The sequence below is a fragment of the Delphinus delphis genome, chromosome 10 (genome assembly GCF_949987515.2).
Source record: "Delphinus delphis chromosome 10, mDelDel1.2, whole genome shotgun sequence".
Taxonomy (NCBI): domain Eukaryota; kingdom Metazoa; phylum Chordata; class Mammalia; order Artiodactyla; family Delphinidae; genus Delphinus; species Delphinus delphis.
Window position 1 is genome coordinate 92,815,147 of NC_082692.2, and position 25,637 is coordinate 92,840,783.

General features: G+C 49.6%; 1 long non-coding RNA gene across 1 annotated transcript; it reads right to left on the reverse strand.

The window, feature by feature from the left end:
- Window positions 1-202: 202 nt before the first annotated feature.
- LOC138414189 (uncharacterized) lies at window positions 203-23,889 on the reverse strand. Its single transcript, XR_011246629.1, has 3 exons — window positions 23,832-23,889; window positions 23,351-23,416; window positions 203-395 (listed from the first exon to the last, which is right to left on the reverse strand). It is a non-coding gene; the product is annotated as an uncharacterized lncRNA (long non-coding RNA).
- Between the last annotated feature and the right edge of the window lie 1,748 nt (window positions 23,890-25,637).

Genomic DNA, 25,637 nt, shown 5'->3' on the forward strand with positions numbered 1-25,637 from the left:
GCAAATACGGTTTTTTTGGAAACCACATTATGGTATATGGAGATAGGGATCTCTGGGGAATTCAACTGGGGGAAAAAGGAGGAAAAACTACTACTTTTCCTGGAGGGGGGGGGAGGGGAGATGTGTGTTTCTTAAAGTTGTTAATAAAATGTCTAATATTTTTGTACCTTTTTTTTTTTACTGTGGAGAATTTAAGACATATAAGAAAGTAGACAGAAACAACAGAAAGACAAATGACCAAATTTTAAAATGGGCAGAGGACTTGAACAGACATTTCTCCAAAGAAGATGTACAAACGGCCAAGAAGCACATGAGGAGATGCTCAACATCATTAGTCATCAGGGAAATGCAAATCACAACCACAATGAGATGCCACTTCACACCCACCACGATGGCTACAATAAAGAAAAAACATGTTAACGAGGATGTGGAGAAATTGGAGCCTTCCTACATTGCTGGTGGGAACGTAAGATGGTTCGGCTGCTGGGGAGGACAGCTGAGTGACGCGTCAAAGAGTTAAACATAGAATGACCGTATAACTGCAGTTGTGCTCCTAGGTATACGCTCCAGAAAACTGAAAACAGGTACCCTGACAAGGACACGTACAAGCACGCTCCTCATAGCACTATTCACAATAGCCCAAAAGTGGAAACAGCCCAAACGTTCGTCAACAGATGAACGGATAAACATGATGCGGTATATACACGCAAAGGACTAAAAAGAAATGCAGTACTACACGCTCTACACTACAGTGTGTATACGTAGCATGACACAAACTACGACATGGACGAACCTCAAAAACATGATGCTCAGTAAAAGAAGCCAGACAAAAAAGTCACAAATACTATGAGTCCATTTATAGGAGATATCAAGAATAGATAAGTCCACAATAGATAAGTGACAGGACACAGACAGATGGCTGCCAGGAGCTGGAAGGACGGAGAAATGGGGGGAAATTGCTTAATGGTACAGGGTTTTAATTTGAAGCGATGGAAACGTTTTGGAACTAGACAGAGGTGGTGGTTGCACAACGCTGCGAATGTACTAAGTGCCGCTGAACTGTTCACTTTAAGGTGCTTGATTTTATGTGAATTTCACCTCAATAAATTCTTTCTTTAAGTAAACAGAAGAGCATAATGAATCCTCTACGTATCAGCTTTTCAGCTTGAACAGTCATCAATGCACGTCCAATCACTTTCATCTGTAATATATATACTATCCTGCTTCCTCCATTCAAATATTATTTTGAAGGAAATCGGGACATTATATAATTTCATTTGTAAATATTTCACTATCTCTCAAAAGTAAGTATGCCATTAAAAAATTACTACAATAGCATTATCATACCTAAAAAAAATTTAACAATACCGGAAGGGAAATTTTAAGAGCTAGAATTTTCTGAATAGACGTACAGCATAGTTTCAGAATCTGAAAGCACAAAAAGTGATCAGTGAAAAAAACTGTTCTCCTGTCTTGATTCGTTCTCTTTAATCTTGATCTCTCTGGCCCAGCCAAAATCACCATAAATAGGCAGGTAGGTACTGTTTTAACTTATGTTAGAGCTTATCAGTGTTTATACATGCAACTACAAATGAGGGCTATCACTTGCCTCCTTTTTTCATACAAAAATAGCATGCTATTTACATCATTCTACACACATTTTTTAAATTGAAGTATAGTTGATTTACAATATTATATTATTTTCAGGTGTACAGCATAGTGATTCAGCATTTTTGCAGATTATACTCCATTATAAGTTACTATAGGATAATAGCTATAATTCCCTGTGCTATACAAAATATCCTTGTTGCTTATCTATTTTATACATAGTAGTTTGTATCTGATAGACCCATACCTTTAATTTGTCTCTCCCTGCACCTTTTTTTAACATCTTTATTGGAGTATAATTGCTTTACATTGTTTTGTTAGTTGCTGCTGTATAAGAAAGTGAATCAGCTATACGTATACATATATCCCCATATCTCCTCCCTCTTATGTCTCCCTCCCACCCCCCCATCCCACCCCTCTAGGTGGTCACAAAGCACCGAGCTGATCTCCCTGTGCCATGTGGCTGCTTCCCACTAGCCATCTATTTTACATTTGGTAGTGTATGTATGTCAATGCCACTCTCTCACTTCGTCTCAGCTTACCCTTCCCCCTCCCCGTGTCCTCAAGTCCATTCTCTACGTCTATGTCTTTATTCCTGTCCTGCCCCTAGGTTCTTCAGAACATTTTTGTTTTTTAAGATTCCATATATATGTGTTAGCATATGGTATTTGTTTTTCTCTTTCTGACCTACTTCATTCTGTATGACAGACTCTAGGTCCATCCACCTCACTACAAATAACTCAATTTCGTTTCTTTTTATGGCTGAGTAATATTCCATTGTATATATGTGCCACATCTTCTTTATCCATTCATCTGTCCACGGACACTTAGGTTGCTTCCATGTCCTGGCTATTGTAAGTAGCCTGCACTTATTTTTAACCTATGATATCTTGGGGAGCTATTCCCATGAATACATAGAAAGGCTTGGAATTCTTTTTACAACTGCATATGATTTCACTGTATAGATATACTGTCATTTACTTGATCAGTTCCTTATTACGGACATTTGGGTTACTTCTGACCCTTCACTATTACCAACAGGGCTGCAATGACTAATTGTAACATATGGATGTCACTTTGTATGTGTATAATGATATTTATGGGATAAACTCCCAGAAGTGGGACTGCTGGGTCATAGCATGAGCATCTGTCATTCTGATGGGTATCACCAAAGCTGTCCTCCATGGGGCTGTGACGGTTCACATCCCTTTAGCCTCCCAGGAGTCTTACTGCTCTGGGAGAAAACTTGCAAGGGGCGCCAGAAGCCTTGGAACAAGTATGTCTCGAGACGAGGTGATTCCACTTCCAGGAGTTATCACAGGGAGGGATTCATCAAGTTTTCAAAGATTAAGCTACAGGGCTTCCCTGGTGGCACAGTGGTTGAGAGTCCGCCTGCCGATGCAGGGGACGCGGGTTCGTGCCCCAGTCCGGGAGGATCCCACATGCCGCGGAGCGGCTGGGCCCGTGATCCATGGCCTCTGGGCCTGCACGTCCGGAGCCTGTTCTCCGCAACGGGAGAGGCCCCAACAGTGAGAGGCCCGTGTACCGCAAAAAAAAAAAAAAAAAAAAGATTAAGCTACAAAGATGGACATCTCTGTGTCATTCATAGTTTAAAAAAAACCTTGAAAATCAGAAAAGTGGCCTACAGGACACTGGTTGAATAATTCATGGTATGCATGAAGGTTGGAATGCTAAAGAGTCATGAAAAAGTACAATTGAGAAGGTAAATTTCTAATTGTTAAGGGGAGAAAAGTAGGTCACAAAACAGTGCTTTCAGAATGCTCCCATTTTAGAACAAGAGAGTAACATGTACACTTTTAAATGTTCTCTCTCTCTGCCTCAATTTCCACACCTGTAAAATGAGGGCAGTAATAATCAGCTCACTGAGCTATTGTGAGGAATAAATGAGTTAAAATTTTTAAGGTGCTTAGAACGGTATCTGGTACAGAGGAAGCTTCAAGTCAGGGTTAGTTAAAATTAGTGTTATCATTATCACTATTAATTATATTCTAATTGCATAAGAGAAAGGTCTGGCAGACAATACCACAAAATTTTAACCGTCTCAGCAAGACTTGGAGTTACTGTTACTTTGAAAATTTTTGCTTTTCTTTATTTTATTTTCTTCTGTCTCTCTCTCTCTCTTACAATGAACATGTGTTATTTCTGTAATATATATTATTTCGTGAAGTGCAAAAGAAGGGAGAAGAACGGAATTCTGAAGTAGTCTTGGAAATCTACTCAACGGAGCCCCAGAAAATGATGTGGAAAGAAAAGGCAGGAGGCTTTCTTGATCTGGCAGCTCAGCCTTGGGCAGGGCCAGTCCTACACACTAGGAAGAAGGCAACTCCCTGTGACAGGCAATTGGAGGGAAGGGGAAGGCGCTCCCTGACCACATGCACAAGGTTTTTAGGGACTTTAACAATTAGAGTGATGACAGAAATGTGCAGATACAGCCAGTAGCCCATGAGGGTCTTAAGATGGGGGCGTGACTCACTGCCTGCTGTGCCCCTAGTCCCCATTCTGAGACAGGGCAGAAATTCAGTCAATGTTTCCTGAATGAACAAGGCTCTGCTGTCTGAGCTTGGGAACGTTCTTTCACCTCCCTGAGTCTCAGTTTCCTCCACCACCAAATGGGGATATTAGTGATCTTGCAGAGACTGTTGTGAGGATAAAAAGAAAAATCTGTACATAGAGTAGTAGCCCCTCGCTCCAATGAGGTACCAGGCAGGTACCTGGCATTTGTTGAGTAAATAAATGGAAAGAAGGAATGACACTGACAGGGGCTTATTCACACTAAAGTGTGAATGACTGACACCATTTTTTCCTAAAAAGCAGCTTGGTAGGGCATAAATGGAGAAGCTGGAAGAGATCTTGTATATAAGCCAGACTCCATGCTATGTGCCGCGCTAGGCACTATGCATGCATTTATCCTGTGTACTTTCCATTTGACATGTACAGAAATTTAGTCCCTTGAGGTCAAGTGACTTACCCAAGGTCACACAGCAAGCAGACGGCACAGCCAGGATTTAAACCAACGCATGGCTCAAAAGTCCTTGCCGAAAAGCCCTGGATATCAACATGGACAGTGGCATGAGGAGGGAAGAGGGTCTGGGGGGCCCATCGGAGTCAAACTCCGCACTCTGCATCACGCCAAACCACCCCAAGGGCAGACTGAGCGTGTGCCCAGGGCACTAGGAAAGCAGCCCAGTTCCCTTCCATCTTCCCCATTGCTGGAAAATAATTCCACTTTGATATTTCAAAGGAAAGCCTGGGGATGAATGCTCATGAAGCAAACCAAGACCTTATTCGTTTTCTCTACATTTAAGTTTAGTGTTGTTTTCTGTTTGCATGTCCTATCGGCAGGAAACACCATAACACGTATGTCTTAGGACATTAGGACTCAATTCCCCTGGGGTCTTAGGGCCCCTCCAGACCTTACCCAGCTCCTGTTGTGCTATGCCAGGCCCCCAAGAGTCTGAGGGGGAGGGAAAATAGGGACCCCCCCTCCCCCTGCTTCCCCCGGGCTCCCAGGCTGCGTGCGGGTGCTCCCCAGGGCCGCGGCCTCAGCTCCCCTGACCCGCAGCTTCTCACCACCCAGCCTTTAGACAAGGCGTTCACTGCCCAGGCATGTTCCAAGCCACCGGCTCGAGTCCCAGCCAGTCCAGGCCTGTTGCAATGAGTCAGCCTTTCACTGGGGAAAAACGTGGTGACTGGCCTGCAAGTCACTTTTTCCAGCTTGGCCCTCGTCCTGAGCTAGGTTTAGGGAGGCCTTCCTTTTTCCCTTTGGGATTCTACTGCCTACGAGGTGTTCCCCAGGGGTCCTGGGAAGCCCGGGGGCTGGAATTCCTTTATGGGTCAGTAGTTCGAGTTGCTTCAATTGAGCCAGATGAAGGTCTCTCGACGTATCCACCTGGTCTCTCCACCCACACAAGGGAGAGCAGAGGCCACAAAGCTTAAAGCTGCATCTCCGACACAGGTGAGTGCAGGACAGCCCCGCGGGGAGGGCTGGACCCAACCACGTCCACGCTGTCAGGCAGTGGTGGGAGAGCAACCCCGGGTACCTGGAGCTTGGGCCACACTTGGCCCCTTACCAACTAGAGTGCTTTTCTGCAAGATGATGCTCCCTCGGGCCCCTTGAATTTTAAAGCAAGCGCTGTTACCTTCTGCGAACCCGCCTCCCCCAAGCTCCATGCCAAGGGTCAGGTTTCAGAGCTGTTCACTTAACCAGCCTTTCTGACTCACCTCCAGCTTCCCCGAGGTTCCTGAGGCCTTCCCTGCAAAGCTATGCTGAGTGGATTCTCCCAGGATGGTGGGGTAGGAGGGAGAGGCCATGACCATTAGTCAAGAGGTGAGGGCAGGGTTTTGGCCCTTGGTGGATTCTGGAGCAAATTCTTTCTCTCCAGAGGAAATACTAATCTCTCTGACTCTGAGGGCCTTGCTTAGAAACTTCTCTTTGCTTTTGTGATTAGTGAAGCTTAACCTCTCTATCGTTCATTCATTCAGGCCATGGGCATTTACCGATACCCTTTACTGACAGTCAGGTTCTGGGCTTTGGGGCTGCAGTGGTGCACAGCACAGTCATGCTCCTGCCCCCACGAAGAGGAGCATCTGAGGGAGACACAAGTACTGACCAGATCACAACACAAGCAGATACCAGCCATCCACAACAAATAGCAAGGAAGAATACACGAGGGCAGACAGCAGGGCCGGGTGAGGTCTGCGGTGTTCAGAGAAGGCTCACCTGAGATGGGACGGATAAGGAGGATGTCTTGTTGTGTGGGAAGGGGGTGAAAAATGGTGTTTGTTATGGGTTATACTGTGTCCCCCCCAAAGAGAGGTTCGGGTTCTAACATCCCAACACCTCAGAATGTGACCTAATTTGGAAACAGGGGTCTTCACAGAGGTAATCAAGTTAACATGAGGTCATGAGGGTGGGCCCTCATCCGATGTGACTGATGTCCTTATCAAAAGGGGACATTTGGACATGGAGACAGATATGACACAGGGAGGATGCCATGTGAAGATAACGGCAGAGATCAGAGGGAGGAATCTACAGGCCAAGGAATAAAAGATGGCCAGCAAGTCACCCGAAGCTGGGGGAGAGGACTGGAACAGAAGGGACCAACCCTGCTGACACCTTGATCTCAGACTTCCAGCATCCAGAACTAGAGACCATACATTTCTGTTGTCTAAGTCACCCAGTCTGTGGTCCTTTGTTACAGCAGCCCTAGCAAGGTGTGTTCCAGGCAGAGGAAATTCCAAGTGCAAAAGCTCTGAAGGTAGGGGGTGGTGAGGCAGATTTGAGAAAGAAGTTACCCCTGGCTGGAATGCAGAGTCAGAAATTCCTTTATCTCTAATGAGAGGGAAGTGGATCAGTGTGGGTGCCTCTGGCGACGATAGGGATAGCAATAAAAATAATAACCACCTTGAAGATCTATAGAGTGTATGAGATAAGCCTGGAGAGGGAGGAAGTGACTGAGCTTGTAAGAATGAGGATTGGAGCCTTTAACCCTAAGAGAGAGAGAAAGCTATCAGAAATCGCAGGGCAGGTGACCTGGCATCTACTTTGAGCTGTGTTACCTTGGGCAAATTGCTTTCTGTCTCTGTGCCTTAGTTCTGTGATCTCTTATCTGGGACATTCCATGACCATGTGACTAGCAGTGTGCTTAAGGTTGCCATCCTATGTGTGAGAGGGAAGAGAGAAAAAGGAGTATCCAATATCATTTTTGTTCTTGTGGAGCTTATAATCTACTGGGGGAAATGACATGCATTCAGGTCAGGGCACAGTCAAAGTGCTAAGTGTGGTAAGAGGACAGCCTCAGACATTCTCAGGGGCTGAAGTGGAGGCTCCCCGACTGGGGTCCTGATAGCTGGGTAGGCCCCTAGTGTCTGTGTCTGTGCTGTGCAACTCCGTCTCCCCTTGCTGCCCTCCACCCCCTATAGCTGATTGATCCCGGGGAAGAAACACATGACCCAAGGTGAGCCAATCAGAATCTTTCCATGAGATTTTTTTTTTTTTTTCATTTTTGGTTTGGATCTAGGGAAGAAAATTCAGTTTCTCTCTAAGGAAACAGGATGTTCTTGATGGCCATGTTTCCTGCCACATAGAGGGAGCTGGTTTGAGGGAACAGAGCTGACAGGCAGAGAGAGAGAAGAGATAAGATGGTAGAGACAGACAGCAAGAGAACACATGAGTGAACCCCTTAGCTGTCCTGAGGCCTTGCCTGCACTTCTGCTTTTCCTGTGCACACACCAGTTACCCCCAGAGTCATCACCCCACATTTCTATTTTTGCCTAAGCTGTTGGAGAGGAGCTTCTGCGGCTTACAATCATGATAGTTCTGACTCTCACTGGGTCTGCTGTGTGAACTGTTTGTTAATGAAGTGACAGAGACCCTGCACTTGGCCCTAGTGTGTGTTATCCTGTCAGGGACCAAGAAGCTGGCCCTGCCCTCCTAGGAAACTCTCACTGGGGCTGTGAGAGGCTGCCCTCACTGTTATCCTATGCAAGGCATTTGGGGCTCTGGGATGCCTCCATGAGCTTTGCCTCATTTGTTTTTGCTCTGCAAACCCTAAAAGGCAGAAGTTACCACCCACTTCCCATCTTACTGTTGAGGAAACTGAGCCTCAGGGGAGGAGAAATAACTTTGTGTGTGAGTGGTAGAGCTCTTTGTAAACCCTCTGGTCCTTAAGACAATGCACACGAGACAAAAGTAACCATGGGCAGTTCAAGCTCTGATCAGAGAAGGAATAATTGTCCTTCTTTCATGAATTTATCAGTAAACATTTTCCTGCCGATAAAGAAGAGAAATTACCAAAGGTTGGTGTGGAGTCTAAAGTGAGAGTTCAGGAAGGCAGGCATATCTTTTATCTCCACGAGCCCAGTAATAGTTATACACACGGCATTGTGAGATGCTTAATAAATGTTTGCTGAAAAAGGATAAGAATGATATCTTATTTATTGAGTACTTACTATGTGCCAGGCACTGTTCTGAATGCTTTGTAGGTAGTCATTTAGCTAACCATCACCCAGCCTGATGAGGTCGGTACTATTATGCCCACTTTAGAGATGAGAAGACTGAGGCAGAGAGAAAAAGTGGGCAACTTGCTGAACTCACACAGGTATTAACTGTCAGAGCGACCTCCAGCTACCCGGTTCCCATGTGCACTCTTAACCATTGGACTATACTGCCTGTTTCTGAATGAATGAACAAAAGCACACAAGCTAGTTACAGACACACCTATATACATGTGTTTAAGGAGAGCTTGCAGTGGAGCAGAGCAGAAGGGGAGGAGAGCCATGTAGTAGTGAGGCTGGGAGAAATTTAAGCTCCATAAAATTCTCCAAATAAGTGGGTTGTGAATGAGCCATAAAGATGGGTAGGACTTTTGAACGTCAAAAGAAAGATATGGACACTTCGGCCTGGAACCTCCTTCTTCTCAAACTCGCGTAATAATTGTTTTCAGGACTTGAGAGCTTTCTCTGTGCCCAGCACCCTACCTACTTCATCTTCTGCATCTTCCCACCCCCTTGGTGTCAGAGGCCTCCCTATTTACTCTTCTGAACTGCTCCCTCACCCTTGCCGTCCAGAGGAAGGTCAGCCTCATTGGTCATTCTTTTCAAAGCCACAGAATCTTCCCTTGATCATGACTGAAGTTGCTAAACCAAAAATTGACCTACACTTATGGCGTCTACAGGCCCAAAGAATTAAGACCAGAAAGACCGAGAACTCTGGCCTGTGAGTGGGCCAAGACCCAGACTTGGACTGGATCCGTCGATGAGAGTTGAAGGGCTTCAGTGGGGATGGCAGAGCCCGGGGTGGTCACTATATCTGCAGCTGTCTTTGCTGGAGGACTAGATTTCATTCCCTATCTCTGCTGGAGATCTCTCGAGCACCCATTGCACCCTGGTGCGGAACGGCCTGCTTGTGAGCTTTGAGGCCCAGCCAACCACGAGACAAGAAAAGACACAGCCCAACTTCAAAGGGCTGCAGAAGACCAGGGCAGTCGAGCAGAGCCTGGTGACCCCACGGTGAATCTGGCTGCGTCAGGATCAAGCCAGCGTAAGGCAGGATGGGGCCCTGCCCCGCGGGCTTGAGGAGCACCTAAAATGTCAATGGAGATTGATAGGAATTTATTTTCCATGCAGCCTCATCTTTCAGGAGAACAACCTCTGGGGTCTGTGGGAGGAGTCCAAGGGTTAAAAGTCCTTTTGGAGAAAAACAACCCTTAAAAAGTGCACCCTCAAAACAGACTCATGCGCTTAGCTGTGCACCTGAAACTATCACAACATTGTTAATTGGCTATACTCCAATATAAAATAAAAAGTTAAAAAAAAACCAGGCCCATAGATGCAGAGAACAAACAGGTGGTTGCCAGAAGGGAGGGGTTCAGGGGTGGGGGAAATAGGTGAAGGGGATTAAATGATAAAAACCTCCAGTTATATAATGAATAAGTCATGGGGATATAATATACAGCATAAGAAATATGGTCAATCATATTGTAATAACTTTGTATGAGGACAGATGGTTACTAGACCACTCGTGGTGATCATTTCATGAAGTATGCAAATATCAAATCATTATGTAAAATACCTGAAACTAACAAGCTATTGTACGTCAACTACATTTCAATTTTTAAAAACTGTTTTAAATATTTTTTTAAAATGCACCCTCCCTCTTAGACACGCGAGAACTTTATAACTTTGCAGCATTTTCTTTGCTCCTTAAGCTATGTTAAGAACTTTATTCGCACAACCTCACTTAATCCTCAGGACACCTGGATGTAGAGACGATGACACTCCTTAGTGTAAGCCATGGGGAAACTGAGGTTCACAGGCATCTTCCAGGTCATATAGCTAGTGAGTGGCAGAGCCAGGAGTCAAACTCAGCTCTGACTTCAAATTCCTTGCTCTTAACCCCGGTGCCACACATTCACCGAAACCTGGCTATTTCACTCTCACCTGTGCACCCAGCAAATATTTCTTAAGCACCTACTACGCGACAGGCACTGTTTTAGATGCTGCGGACACAGCAGTGTGGAAGAGAAACAGACAAAATCCCCTGCCCTCATTAGCATACAATACATCAACAAAATCAAAACAGCATTAAAAGGCAGAGACTTGTCTCCATTTTACTGATAAGGCAACAGAGTCAGGTGTTCCTCATGGTCTGTTTATTCCCCAAATCCATTCCGTCGTGTTCTGTTGTTTGACCAATAGTCCTTGAAAACTTACTAGGGGTCAGGTGCTGTTCTAGGCATGGGGGCCCTCGGGGTAAACCAAACGGATGTGGCCCCTGCCCTCGTGGAAGTGACATTCTGGTCTGATTTCTCTTTCTGTCTTTCTAAGCTGTAGCTGCTGCTCAGGGAACACGAGCTGTGCTGACTTACGCCCCTAGGAAGCTGAGGCAGAAGTTATGGGAAATAACCAAATCAGCACAAGTGTTGGGGATCACAGATGCCCTTTGCCCTCTCCCCTCCCCATGGTGACCCCTGACCCACAGTGTGTTAGAAGGAGCTCGAGGACAGAAGTTAGTAGCTGTGAGTCTTAACTAGCTGTGTGACTGAGCTAGTCATTTAAGCTCTCCCGGCTTCACCTTCCTCATCGCAAAATGAACATAGAAGCACCTGACTTGTTGGCAGATTTGCAAGATGATGATGAATTCAAATGAAATTATGGCTGTATGAGAACTTGCTGGATTTATCTCCTAAGTCCTATATTCTAATTTAACGTCTTTCGGTTCTTCACTTCCTATAACCACAATGCTTCAGAAAGGAGCTCAGAAACTCATTCACATGAAGGTATAAATAACAGATGAGCTTTTAAGTCCTGCCCCTCCCAGGCCTAGAGGCTTTCTCATAAGGAAAAACTTCTGATTCTGGCAAAAATGGAGTAACAGGAGCCGGATTGACTCTCCTACCTGAAACAAAAAGTACCCTAACTGTGTCCTAGACAAAACTTGATAATATTTATAAGCGTGAAAAAATACCCAGTGCCCAAGAAGGGAAAATTCCCCAAGTCTGCCATCCAATCCAAAGAAGGCCCCGTTGGCAATATCCTGGACTAGAATATAAGCTCTCTGAGGGCAGGCATTTCTGTCTGCTTTATTCTCTGCTGTACCCCCAGTTCCTAGAAGAGTACCCGACGCATAGCAGGTACTCAGTAACTACTTGCTGAGGAATGAATGAATGACAGAGCATGTCACACACCAGTGAGGAGAGTGGGGAGTCTGGGCAGAGCCCCAGAAATCACCCAGGGCTTCAGGTCTGCCAGACTGATCAGGTCCTCAAATCAGCCTAAGCATGGGAGACAAGACCCTCCAAACAGTGACAGCCTCGAGGGGAGGGCACCCCTAGGACAAACCCTGTCATCACGGAGGGAGGAAAAGGAAAGCTGTACTGAGCGATAACCATCGCTGTGAACCACTGCTCCCCGCAGCGCCCCCTCCCTTCAGCCCGGCCTGTTTCCTGGAAGGTGAGACCCTGTTTTCTACATCCTGAACATGGAGAGGTTTCATCACTGGCTGAAGGCAAGGCAATGAAGGTTGGATGTCAAGGACCCGGTGATAAATCATGTCAGAGTTGGGGTCGGGGGGAGGCGGGCAGCTGTCGACGTTACCCCCATCGTTGGAAGGGATCTGCCCATCCATTTGTTAATCCCCTCAATATGGGTCACTTTGGGTGGGATCACTCCTCGTGGCTGCGTGGAGTCTCCGGAAACAAAAACAAAAATGGTGGTGACTAAAAGAGTTACAAAAAGCCACTATTTCCTGAGTGATGACTTCGAAAGGCAGTGTGCTGGAGGGGCTAGGAGCGTGGCCCGGAGACAGTCTGCTTGAGCTCCCCTTCTCAGCTCCACTCCTTACCAGCAGTGTGACGCTGGGCCAGTGACCCATCCTCTCTGACCTCCATTTCCTTGTCTCTAAAATAGGCCGTTGCAATGAGTTAACACATCTAAAGCGCTTAGAACTCTGTGGCTGTTTCCTTGCCTGATGTGCTGTTAAACACTTTCCAGCCTTAGGCTGGAGGGGAAATGGTACTGTGGTTGAGAGCTCTGAGTTGTAACTTGGGCACCCCCTTTTCACTGGGTGACCTTGGGCAAATAACTTACCCTCTCTGATCCAAGTAATGCAAAGTAAACTCCACGGAGGTGGGGAATTCTGTTTTGTTCACTCCTCTCTCTCCAGGGCCTTTAAGCCATGCCTGGCTCCATAAATATCTCTTGAATGTATAAATGAATACGTAACAGTCAGAACTAGCTACATAATTTGCAGGGCCCAGTGCAAAATGAAAATGCAGGGTTCCTTGTCAAAAAATTGTTAAAAATTTCAAGACAGCAATGGCTGAGTTTAAAACCCACTGTAGGGCCCTTGGAAGCGTATCGTGGCCCTGCATGACCGCACGGGCCGTGTGCCCACAGAGCCGGCTCCCATAACAATCCCTACCCCATGTCGTGCACATGACAATAAGGTAAACACCGCACGCAGAGCAATGAGCACAAGCTTGGCCCAGAGCAGGCTCTCCGTGTTTGCTAATAGCACTCTCATCAGATTTAATGTCCTCCCACAGCCCTAGAGAGCAGACAGGTGTGAGCCCATTTCACAGGTGAGGGAAGTGAGGCTCAGGGGGGCAACGAAATGACTCCTTCACTGTCCCACTGGCTCTGATGGTAGGATTTGAACCCAGGTGGGGCCGATGCCAACTCGATGGTGAGGGAACAGCAAGTGCAGGAAGGCAGAAGGCCCAGCGGTCTGGGGGCAGCCGGCAAGGCAGGGTCCTGGGTTGGAACAGCGGCTCCTTCCTTAGGGCTGATTGTCCGATGCCCCCCAGATTTGTTCCTGTTGTTCAGTGGGGAACCCACAGCCCCGACAGGCTCCAAAGCTGGGAAACGGGGAGTGGCTCTGCCTGTCCTATGACACACCATGAGCAGAGGTGGGGTCCCAGCCAGCCTCCCCTCTCCCCCTCCTCCAAGCCTAGCTCAGAGTCAAGGCTGAGGCCTGGGCTAATGGGGCAGAGCCCAGGCTGGCCACGGAGGCTTGGATTTATGGGTTAAAATCCATCCTCTACCCCTGACAGCCCCCGATGCCTCCATCCCTTCCCTGGGGTCTGGAAGGGCGCCGTGACCCAGGCCCACCTGCTTTCCCACCTCCCCTCCTCCCACATTCCCCCCTGTTCACATGAGTCCCTCCCCGGAGCTCCCGTTAACCCACCAGGCCTTTCCCACCCCAGGGCCTTTGCTCTCACTGTTGGTCCTGCTGAGATCAACCTTCCCTGGGCTCTTTCTCACCCATCCAAAGCTAGCTCAAATGTCACCTGTGAAGAAAACCTTCCCCCAGCATCCTTTCTAAAACACCACTATAGGGAATTTCCCATCAGTCCAGTGGTTAGAACTCGGCGCTTTCACTGTGGGAGCTCAAGTTCGATCCCTGGTTGCAGAACTAAGATCCAGCGAGCCGTGCAGCGCGGCCAAAATCAACAACAAAAAAGCACAACTAGGGGCTTCCCTGGTGGCGCAGTGGTTGGGAGTCCGCCTGCCGATTCAGCGGACGCGGGTTTGTGCCCCAGTCCGGGAAGATCCCACATGCCGCAGAGCGGCTGGGCCCGTGAGCCATGGCCGCTGAGCCTGTGCGTCCGGAGCCTGTGCTCCGCAACGGGAGAGGCCACAGCAGTGAGAGGCCCGCGTACCGCAAAACAGGAAACAAAACAAAAAAACCCACGACTATACCCCCACTGACGGTCCACCTCCTCGCGCTGCGTGCTCCTGATACCAATCTGCAGGTACATTCCTTGTTGACGGGCTTATTTGCTCATGGCTGGAATCCTCCATTAGAATATATACGCGTACACTTGAGGCAGGAACTGTACTCTGGGCTCCCTCTGCCTCACCCAGGACAGTGGGCACAATATGGTGGGGACTCAGTAAGTAACTGATGAGTCAGTGGATGAATGAGTAGGTGTACAACACTGTGCTCAGTTTCCCCATCTGTAAAACGGGATTAATACCTGCTCCTCAAGGAGGACGTGTGGATTAAAATAAAGTTGTCATTGGTGGGGAGGGATAGATTGGGAGTGTGGGACTGACATGTACACTGCTCTATTTAAAATAGAGGGGCTGGACCCTGGGGCTTGAGATGTTCCCCCAAGAGGCTCCATGAAGATCCAACGCAGGGAGACAGTCCTGGGGGCTGGAAGCAGAGGCCACTTGGGGAAGGAAAACTGGCCGGAAATTCTCTGAGGGGTTCCTCGTTTTGGGATTTCGCTGTTCTCTCCTGACCATCCCATGCCACTCCACCCCCATGCAGCCCCGCCCTTCCCAACCACACACCAAGAATAAACCTCATACCCCGCGAGCCTCACTGTCACAGTTTCCTGCCGCTACGGTCACGGTCACGGGCTGCCTGGGCGGGCTCTGAGGGATTTTCCAGCTCAGACAAATGCTTACTGGGATCTGAAGCAATGTGACATAAGAGGGGCTGTGATGCAGACCCAGAAGCAGGAAAACCCCGAGCGGGCAGCGGCTGGGAACTGGAATGGGGCCCTCAGAGGGCACCTGGGCTGGAGGCGCTGGGAAGAGGAACCAGGCCTTCTCTCTGACCTTGCCCAGCGCCCTAAGAGCAGCCGTCCGCAGCCTGCTGACAGCAAAGTCTTTCCTGGCCATTGGCCCAGAACAAGAAATCAACTTTTTGTCTGAAAAGCCTATGGCCGGTAGGTTCTCGTGAGTTATCTATTTCACATATAATAGTGTATATACGTCCATCCCAATCTCCCAATCATCCCACCCACCCCCATAACCGATCCACTTTGTGGACAGCAGAAACTAACACAACACTGGAAAGCAGCTATACTCCAAAAAAAAAAAAAAATTTAAAAATGAAAAATTTTAAAAAAGAGTCTAAAGCCAGGCTGGACCCAAATGGATTCCAGTTTAGAGACCTGCTCAGACCTTGAGGAAGTTCTCTTGTCTCTGCCTGCTCTTCCCCTTCACACGGTCACCCAGGACTCTGTTGTCCTGAGCTAACCCCGGGCCACCTCACTGATACCCATCACGGTTAGATACCATCCCTAGAGGGCGATCCCTCCCTTGGTCTTTCTCTTCTAATCTCTACTCCTGATATCTATCTTTTTCTTCCCAACCTGTCAAGGGACCTGGTTCCTGGTCCTGCTCTGGCTCTAACTTAACTCAGTGACATTGAACCATTTCCAGCCCTTCTCTGAGCCTTGGTGGCCCGTCTGTAAAATGAGGCCCCAGATGATCCCTTTCAACACTGACATTCTAAGATTCAAGGTTTAGAGACTCAACCTCAAGGATCCTTACCAGAAGGTATGCCGCCGCCTTGCTCCCCACCTTCACCCTGCCCCAAGAACTTGACAGAGTCACACACAGCATGACCTGCCTGTTAAGGATTTAGAAAGGTCCCTGTCCACCTTCCTAGTTGTGTGACCCTGGCCTAGTCTCTGTCGAATGGACAGAGGAGAAGATATTTGGAGGACTAAAGAGGCAAAGTGCCTGACACAGTGCCTCCTAACACCTAACAGGTGTGTGTGAACAGGAAGCCACTACGACTTTAGAAGAAGAGAATAACACGACAGAAAGTCAAAGGAAGAAAAAAAAATGGCCAAAGAAAAATCTACTTAGCAAACATTTGGAGCATCTCCTACCTGCACTGGAGCTGCAAACATGAATGTGGAGCTCAAGAACTCAGAAGTCAAGGTGTTTACAGTGGACTAGGCAGACTTGTCAACAAATGTTCTACAGTCTTCTGATTTCTCTGTTCCCCAATATCTATGGCCGTTATGTACAGTTGTACAGGTTGTTCACTGCACAAGGGTACTGGCTCAGAGTTAGTAGGCACTGAAAAGCAGGCCAGGCTCCATTCTGTAAGCATGGGTCTACAGAACTGTCTTCCTTGGGGGTGGAGTGCTTTCTCCTAATTCTCACAAATGTGTCCTGCTCTGATCCACTCAGCCCCACAGTAACCAAAGTGATCATCTTAGGTTCAAAAGGATAACATCACCTCCCCCGCCCAAACACACACTCTCATGAGCACTCCATCATCCTTAACTCGGCCTTCAAGTTCCTTCCTAATCTGCCACCACCTCCTTCCCCCTTGTACTCCACACTACAGAGACCACACACCGTTCCTCCACTTCCTTCAACAAGCCGTGCCTCCCTGCCCTTCATTCCCTCTGTCTGGAACAGCCCCTTTTCCCTGTTTGGACATCGAATACCTCCACGCTCCAGATCTCAGTTTAGACATTATTCTCTCAAAAAAGCCCACACCCTAACAGACCAGGCTCTCCTTTATATGCCCTCACAGCTCCTAGGCTTCTCCAAAACACTTGTCAGAATTGTAATTAAATAATTAGTAGTATTCATAGTGGATGATTGCCTTTCTCCCCTATGAAATTAGAAGCTCCTGGAGCGTGGGGACCATGTTTCTTATTGCTGTACATGCTATCTATCTACTGACTCTATGCTGTAACCCCAGTACATATGGTTGGTGTTTAATAAATAATTATTGAATAAATGAATGTTGTTCAATATAATGAAGGCCAGTGGAGAGCTGATTCCACTTGTCTGAGGAAGGAGCAGGTGCAGACAGGAAAGGCTGTCGATAGGGGGGGTCTCCTTGTTTCTAGGGGGCCTGGAAGGACAAGTGGAGCTCCCAGGGCACAGTGGGAAAAGGCACGAGGACTGAGCACGGGGCCCCCGGCAGCCTGCAGAGAGGGGTCACTTCTGGACCCGTGACCAACACACAGACGTCAGAGGTCCCATCTTTTCCAATTTTCCGGGTGTCACAGAGCACAGGCAGCCACTGTGCCTTTGCTGGTAACATTTATAAGAGATTCCTCAGATCTCCTGACTGGCTGAACATGAACCACTTATGGTTCCAAATTCCATCATAAAACCGCAGTGTGGTTGCAGGAACCCTGACATGCTGTCTTCACGTGGCTGCCAATCTGGGGGCAGACTGTTCTCTCGGAGGCAAAGAGGGCCCTCGTGGTCCGGGGAGAGCAGACCCAGGAGGCCGTAATGAATGCCTTCTCAAGGCAACCTTAAAATGCTTTCAGCTGTGGGGCGGGCGACACGCCCCCCTCTCCCCCCGCCCCCATGGCACACAGCTTGTCCCAGTAGTGAATGTATCCCCAATTCACTACTTTACACATGTTAAATTTAAACGACATTTTTACATGATCATGGACATTTTCAAACCTCTTCACAGTGGGAGAGAACAGTCTAGAGAATCTCAACCCAATACCCCAGCTTCAAGAACGATCAATTCGTGGACAGTTTTGCTTGATTTATATCCCTCCCCAAACTGGATTAGTTTAAATCAAATTCCAGATGACACAGCCTGTTATCTGTAAATGCTTCCATTGGTTACCGCCTTGCTCCCTTGGTTAACGCAAGTCACTAGAGGGGGAAAATGTTTTTAATAAAAAAGAAAGAAAATGACGCATAATCCAATCACTTGGTGTTGATGTAAATGGAACGGCTCTGTCTGAAGGAGTCACCCAGGTTGGGTCTGAATCTCTGCTTTTGCGTGACCCTGGGCAAGGTGCCTCTCTGAGCCTCAGCTTCCGTGGGTGTAAAATGGGTATGGTAAGTGTGGGTTTGCCTCACTGAGGGTTGCTGCATAGGGAGAGACGTGGTTACTGTTGGCTGGTGCCTGGCCCATGGAAGGTGCTCGTTCCAAGCTGGGACAGTAATCCCTGCTGGAGGATCCTGCCTGGTCCAAGACCTGCGATGAGCCTGGCATTGGAGCTCTGCAGAAGGCACAGCTGCTTCACCCACAGAATCAGAGCAGAATTGCTCAGGAAGGGAGGCTGCCCTATGTGGGAGGGAACACTTCTGCTTGCCTGTGGGAGTGTGGAATCTCAGATCCCTGGGCCATCTTAAATTGCTTCCAGAGGCTGACCTCAGGGCTGGGTTGTTGGCTAATCCACACCACTTGATCAGGTGACCTTCGCCTTAGAATTCCACACCCTTTGCTCTGGAGGGAAGGGAAGAGGAAGGATGGAAGGGAAGACGGGGCCTGAACACCTCTGCTTTAGGAATGGGAAAACAGGCCTGGCTGGTGAACCACTAGGACCCAAGAGCTGGTAATGGCAGAGCTAGGGCCCGAGGCCTCGTTTGAACCTCAGTTTTCTCATCTGTAAAATGGGGAGGCTGAACGTGTAGAGAATGACAGCTCTCATCAGAGGCTGAAGGTACCCCGGGCAGAAGGCCAACCCCTGGGTGCTGGTTGGAAAGTCAAAAAGCTGCTGAGTTGTTTATTGTCTTGGGATGAGGGCAGTTTCTAAGAATCGGGGCCATGAGTTTTCTCCCAGGAGAGTTTTGAAAGCAAATCTTGCAGGGACCCCTCTCCTTAGAGACAGGAGGTCACAGCTGAGGTATCTAGCCAGATGCGAACAACTTCCCTCTCTGTTCTTGTCACACTATCCTCCCACCACCTCCACCCTCTCACCGACCTGGACTTGACCTTGCCCTAGACGGTCCTTCTGACAGGATTCGGGGCCACTTGCCTCTCCTCACCTCAGCTGCTTCCTTCTCCTCTTTCTTACCCTGGTGGGTTCGTGTTTCACTTCTCCCCGGGGACAGCGGGTGGAGGCAGAGCTGGCCATACGTCACCGTATTTCTGGCAGCTGTGGTGGGCCTCGGGGACAGGGGCGTCTACTTAGGGTTCCACCGTCAGGCCCGCCTCCCCACCTGGCCGGCTCTGGTTTCCTCTTTTGCACCCCGGGGGGGAGTCGTGTCTGCTTCACGGGGTTGGCGGGTGGAAACTAGTGATCATGGTTTACACATGTTGGAACATCTACTCTGTGCCAGGGTCAGTCTGGGATGGATCTCCTTGAAATCTCACGACGACGCAATTTTACACACAGGAAAACAAGCTCAGAGAGACCAAGCGACTTGCCCGGGATCACACAGGAAGCGAGGGGTGGAAGCAGGATTTGAACCCAGGTATTGGGCCTCCAGAACATGAGGCCTCAACCACATAACCACACCGTCTTCCTAAAAAGTAGCATCTGTACAACGCACCTGGAACTACCTACCACAGAAGCTGCAGACTTTCCGAACATGAAAGCGTCTCGTCCATCGCACCTCCCCCCATATCTGAGAGACACCTACAGAGTGGATGCCCCCAGCACCCCACTCCCGTGCCGCTATCTTATTTCACAGCAGGAGGAGGACGATGCCCCTAGTCTGTACTTTTATTGGCTGTATCCCATTATACTGATGATGGAAGTGGCACCTCAGGGAGGCTAAGGGACTTGGGCAGAGTCACACGGCTAGTCAGGGGCAGCAGGAAGATTTCAATGCATGCTAAGTCATTCAGTTGTTGAGCACCTCCTGTATACCAACCTTCATGTCAAGCGCTGGGTACGCAGTGGGGTCCACAACAGGACTCCTGCCCTCTCAGGGCTTACGACCGAAGGGAGGTGAGTTATAAACTGTTTGGTGACAGTCCTTTACAGCTAGGCTGATCGTGCCCTGCAAGCCTGTCTCCCTTGCACTGCTGACCTTGAAATCGCAAACACTCAGAAGATGGCCAGATCGAATGGAAGCAGCAGAGCCACAGGGCTCTGGAGCTGGACCCCCTGGCCGTGGGTCATCTGGAGGGAATTTGCATGGCCTGCCAGGCCCCTGCGGCCTTGTGGCTCCTGGTAACACCCAGCAGCTGCTGCCAGGCGTGTGGGCAAGAGGCTCCCCCCCGCCCCGGGGCTGGCAAGGGCCTGGCTGGGCCCCTGACTCACCGCCACCAGACGAGCTCTGTCTGAACACTTCCCCTCCTGTGGCTGGAACACCCACTTGGAAACCAAGGTGAAAAGTAGGGGGGGCCCAGGCTGGGATTTGAGCCTGGCATCTGCATCTCTGTGGTCTCTCTTTCTCAGGGTCTCCTCTCCTTCTCCCTTTCCCAATGAGGGCACGTTCTTTCGAGCACAGCCAACCAGGTGGCTGCCTAAGCCTGAAGCTGCTGAGGTCTCGCCGTGAATTTTTAAAAATCTGCCACCTCTTGCCTTCTTGGTCTCTCCCTCAGCAGCTCCTCCTCGGGCCTCTGGGGGCCCCTGTTCCGTTTCCCTTCTCCTGTCTCTCCCCCTCTGCTGTGCCTGCCCTGTAATTCTTCACTCACTTTGCTGGGGAGCAGAATCCCTTTCTCCCACCCTCTTACTTTTCTCCTCTTTTTTTTAAGAAACATTTGCCTTTTTCCTGGACTTCAAAAGGATATTCCCAGACTATCTCTCCCTTCAAAAAAACATTCGTTTCATGTGCTGTGATCATATATACTGGAGGAATCGTATACTCATGGGGAAAGGAGTATCAAGAATTATAAAAGTCAAGTACAGAGGCCGTGGGCAAGGCTCCAAGGATAGGTCAGGTCTCATCAAGCACCCGAGGACACATACAAGGGAGAAGCCCTGTGTTTGCAGGGAGTGTGGGCGAGACTTCAGTTATAAGTCATGTCTCATCAGACACCCGAGTGACAGATGTGCCCTAGTTAGCCTCCTCTTGCCAAATGCAAAGACGCACCATGAACCCTACGAACTGTCCATCTTCTGTAAAGGAAGGCTGAGCCCAGAGCAGCTTCTCTTTTGCAGGCATGTCCACTGATTTAGCCAACACATAGGCTTCTAGACTCAGACCGCCTGGGTTCCCCCTTCCCACCTGTACGGTTGAGACAGGTTACTAACATATCCTGCCTCAGTGTCCCCACCTCATAGGGCTCTCGGGAGGACTGGATGAGTGAACGTGTTAAACAACGGCTCCAGATATGCTAGTTGTTGTTCTTGGCACTCACTGAGCGTTCATTTGGCAGGAAATGTGTGCTGTGAAACGCAAAGGTGCCCAGGATCCGTGCCCTAGAGTTAGGGGGAGTGCACGGCTCGTTTCCCCTGGGCTGTCTGGCTCATCTGTGGTTATAAACAACACCCCTCCTTCACTCCCCAGGGTTTCCTGATTTAGGTCATAGGCTTGTATCACCTCCTTATTTCCGGAGCAGAGGCTGAGAGTGGATCGAGGTGGGTGGCTCGAGCCTGCAGGACACTCCGAGCAGGTGCCTGCCTGAAGGCGACACTCCTGCAGGTGCAGGCGATGCCCGTGGCCGTGTTAGCAGAGTTTCTGATTGTCCAATGGCAATCTCGGTTTTTATGTGAAATCATCGTATTTTTTAAAGGGGCTTTTTTCATAGGCTTAATTTTTTAGAGAATCATCCTATTTCCAAAGTTCAGCATCCTATGAAAATGTTTCCAAACTCCCCTCTAGTCCAGCTAAGGCACACCTGTGTTTTGGGCCAGCAGGTGATCCATTTCCAACCTTTCGACTAGAGGAAATGCCATTCTATTGAGGGGAGCAGGCCAAGTAAACAGGAGTTACCACACAGGCGACAGGGTGGTGACAGAGGTGAGTCGGGTGACTCAGAAGCCCGAAGAGGGGCAGCTACCTCAGCTGGCAGGTGGGAAATCAGGGAAGGCTCCCTGAAGAGGGTGACAGCTCAGCTGATTCCAGAGACACGAGCGAGAACACGTTCCAGACATGATAAAAACAACGGCAGGGACCTTTTTCCTCGTGGCTTTCTAGGTTTGGGGCACCGTTGTTAACAACTCAACAAGCACCAGCTCATTCAATGGGCACAGTGACCGTAAATCAGGTACCACTGTTATGCTCATTGGCCAGAAGAGGCGACGGAGGCACAGAGAGGGTAAGCAACTTGTCCAAGGGCACACAGCCAGCCTGTGCCGTGGGATCCACCGGCCATGCTTTTAAGCCCGACTCTAGAACACTCCGCGGAAGGGCAGAACAGCGGGTCACAAGACCGGAACGCAAGAGAGAGACCAAGGCACACTAACAAAACTGAAGGCAGGTCACCAAAGCTGAAGCTTGGAGGCAGGAAGGTGACAGGAGTAAAGCCGGGCTGGGCTAAGGAGTTTGGGCTTTTTCTTGCAGACTAGAGGGAGACACCGAACCATCTGGAGACCAACACAACTTCTACTCCTCTTTCCCCTCCCCCCATTTTAGAGACGAGAAAACTGAGGCCCAGAGCACTTCCCTCACTTCCCCAAGGTCACACAGCCCAGCCTTGAGGCCAAGCCCAGACTCCCGACTTCCACCAGGACAGAGCCCACCCCAGGGAGTGATGAATGGGAAAGGGAGAAGGGCCAGAAGTGGCTATCAAGACTTTACCGCGAAGATTAAAGAGATATCTGAACAAGAGAAAGTAATCTGTCCCAGTCCTGTTACCTTGCATGCCCGGGGTGGACCTGAGCTTTTCCGCTGGCCTCGCCCCGCCCCCCACCCACAGGCCTCGTGCGAAGGGAGATGGCTGGGAGATGACTCTTCCTTAGAAATCCTGGGTCTGGGCTTCCGTGGGCCCAGCAACTAAGAAAAGACAGCCAATCAGACGGCCTGAGTCAGGCCTTTGACACCACCACCAAGTGGTAAATAAAGTCACTGGAAACCAAAGCAGCCTGGTCTGTGAAAGGCCTTTCAGGGCGGGGCCGGGCCGCCCTGCTGAGTCAATTCCTACACCCGCCATCAATGGACTGGTGAACGTACGGTTGCCCCGCAAACCCGCCAAGATGTTTAGAACGTGTCCTAGCTTGATTTCAGGGCAGAGTGGTCTCACGGCCTCTGAGGCTCGGGGCCGGTGGGCCTGTGCGAATTTACACGGGTGAATTCAAACCACTTGTTCGGCTCAGGCAGCTAGAGACGCTGAACGCATGTTACGGAATGTCATACCTACCTCATGCCAGGCGCTGTTCCAGGAGCTGCGAGCAGGCGATGTCCCTGAACTCATGACACTCATACTCTAGGAGGGGGACAAAAGCAATGGATACGTCATAAAATAAATAATCTCAGAGACAGTGGGGATGATTCTAGACCAGAATTTCTCAATCTTGGCACTATGGACATTTGGGGCTGGATAAATCTTGGTTGTAAGGGGATGTGCTGCAGGGTGTGCAGCAGTGTCCCTGGCCTCTGGCCAGAGACACCAACGGCAACCCCTCCCCCTGAGGTATGACAACTAAAAATGTCTCCAGACATTGGCAAACATCCCCTGGAGGGCAAAATCGCCCCTGCCTGGTGGAGAGCTCTAGCCCAGAGCTCTTCACTGAAAGCAGAACACAGTCCACGTGCATAATGTAAAATTTTACCCAGCATAGCTAAAACAGTATCATTTCAACATGTAAGGAATAGAAAAAGGTATTAAAGAGATGTCTTACATCATTTTATTCTAAGTCTTCAAAACCTGGTGGATAGTTTAAACTCACAGCACAGCTCAATCCGGAGAGCCCAGCGCGAGACCTCCCACCCCTGCTGCCGGAGCGCTGCTGAAATGCACTGTGCTCCGAGCTCATCACAAAGACAGCCTAGCAACTGGGGCCTCGTTCTTCACGTGGCCCTAGACAAGCAGCAGCAGCAACACCTGGGAACAGGTCAGAACTGAGGATCTCAGAGGCTGGGTCTGAGTCTGCATCTTAACAAGCTGCCCCAGGTGACGTGTGAGCGCACTGAAGTGTGAGAAGTCCGGGGCGAGGAAATCACGGCGCCCAGGTGCCAGGCCCCTTGGAGGTGGGTAATGCCCAGGAAATGAAACCGCTCAGTTAGCAGGCAATGCGTCTTCCTTCTGGGAGTCCCCGTTTCCCCATCTACAACATGGGGTTCATTAGTGCTCTTTCTCTGGGGCTGGGCTGGTACTTAAGGAGCCTGAGCTTCACCACACCCTCCCCCTGTCCTCTGCCCACCGCGCCCCTCTACTCACGAGTGCCTTCCTTCCAGGTGAAATAGGAGGCAGTTTTGGCTGCCGGGATGCTGCCCCCAGAGGGAGACCCTGAACCCAACTGCAGGGCCCGCCTCGGTAGGCGCAGCCGCGGGGAGTGGCCGGAGGGCCTTGGGCAGGCTGTGAGGCCCTCACGCCAAACGGGGCACGTGGCTATGCGCAAGGCGACTTACACGCTGTCGCACACACGCAGCGAGCTGTCAGGAGGGAGTGTGAGTGCTGGGGATTGCGGCTGTGCTTGTCAGCTCTGTCACCTCTGTGGACGTTCTGTTCCCAAGGCCAGAACATTACATGCCATGCTCATTGAGGAGCTAGAGGTTCACTGTTTTCCAAGTCCCCCCACACCCCCAGTCCCTGTCCTTCCTCAGGAAGGTGACATTCCAGCTCTCAGCTCTGCATCTGCCCCGGGGACCTGGCTCCCACCCCTGCCCAGGATCTGGGTAAAGCCCAGCTCCCTGCTCTGAATGTCAATCCCTCCTGATTTCTAGTCGGGACACGTCCAAATTAAAGGAGCTTATCTCAAAGCCCTAAGGCTGATCTAGCGTGGTGCTTACTTCCTGTCCCTGTCATCAGGCCTCTGGGCGGGCTCCCCGGGCAGGCAGGCAGGCGGCAGGGGGTGACGACGAGGTCAGGCCAGGGCCCCGGTGAGAGAGGATGCCCTGCACCTGTGCCACCTTGGTCAGAGGGGGGAGATTCAGATCAAACAAATGAGTAAGGCTTTCAAGCAGAGATCAGTGAGCACAGAGGCTTGAGCGGGGCGGGGGAAGGAATCCCATTTGCCTAGATTTTTGCCTCCCAAGTAAACTAGAACCTGATCTTGGGCAGGCCCGGGTGCTGCACTGGGGTTCACAGCTGTGGGTTCCTCTAGGGGCGACATAGGTAAGAGAGTGACTGCTGCAACAATGAAGAAAGGCCCAGTGTTTACCCTGCCCCTGTTGTGATTCAGAAATATCACCCTGGACCACGTGAGGACTTTAAAAAGAGGCAAAAAGGAAGGAAGAGAGAGAGAAAGAAAGAAAGAGAGATAGAGAGACAGAGAGAGAGGGAGGGAGGGAGGAAGGGAAAATCCATGACCGTAAGAAGTGACCAGAAAAAGAGAAAGGAAGTAAGGAAAAAATAGACGGGGAGAACAGGTGCAGAGAACGAGATTCGCTGCATACTTAATGTGACGGGCATTTTACTCTTCCTATTACTTTCCCTCTTCTTCTTACTCCTCCATCTCAGGCCAGGAGAGTGAGGCCCAAAGAGG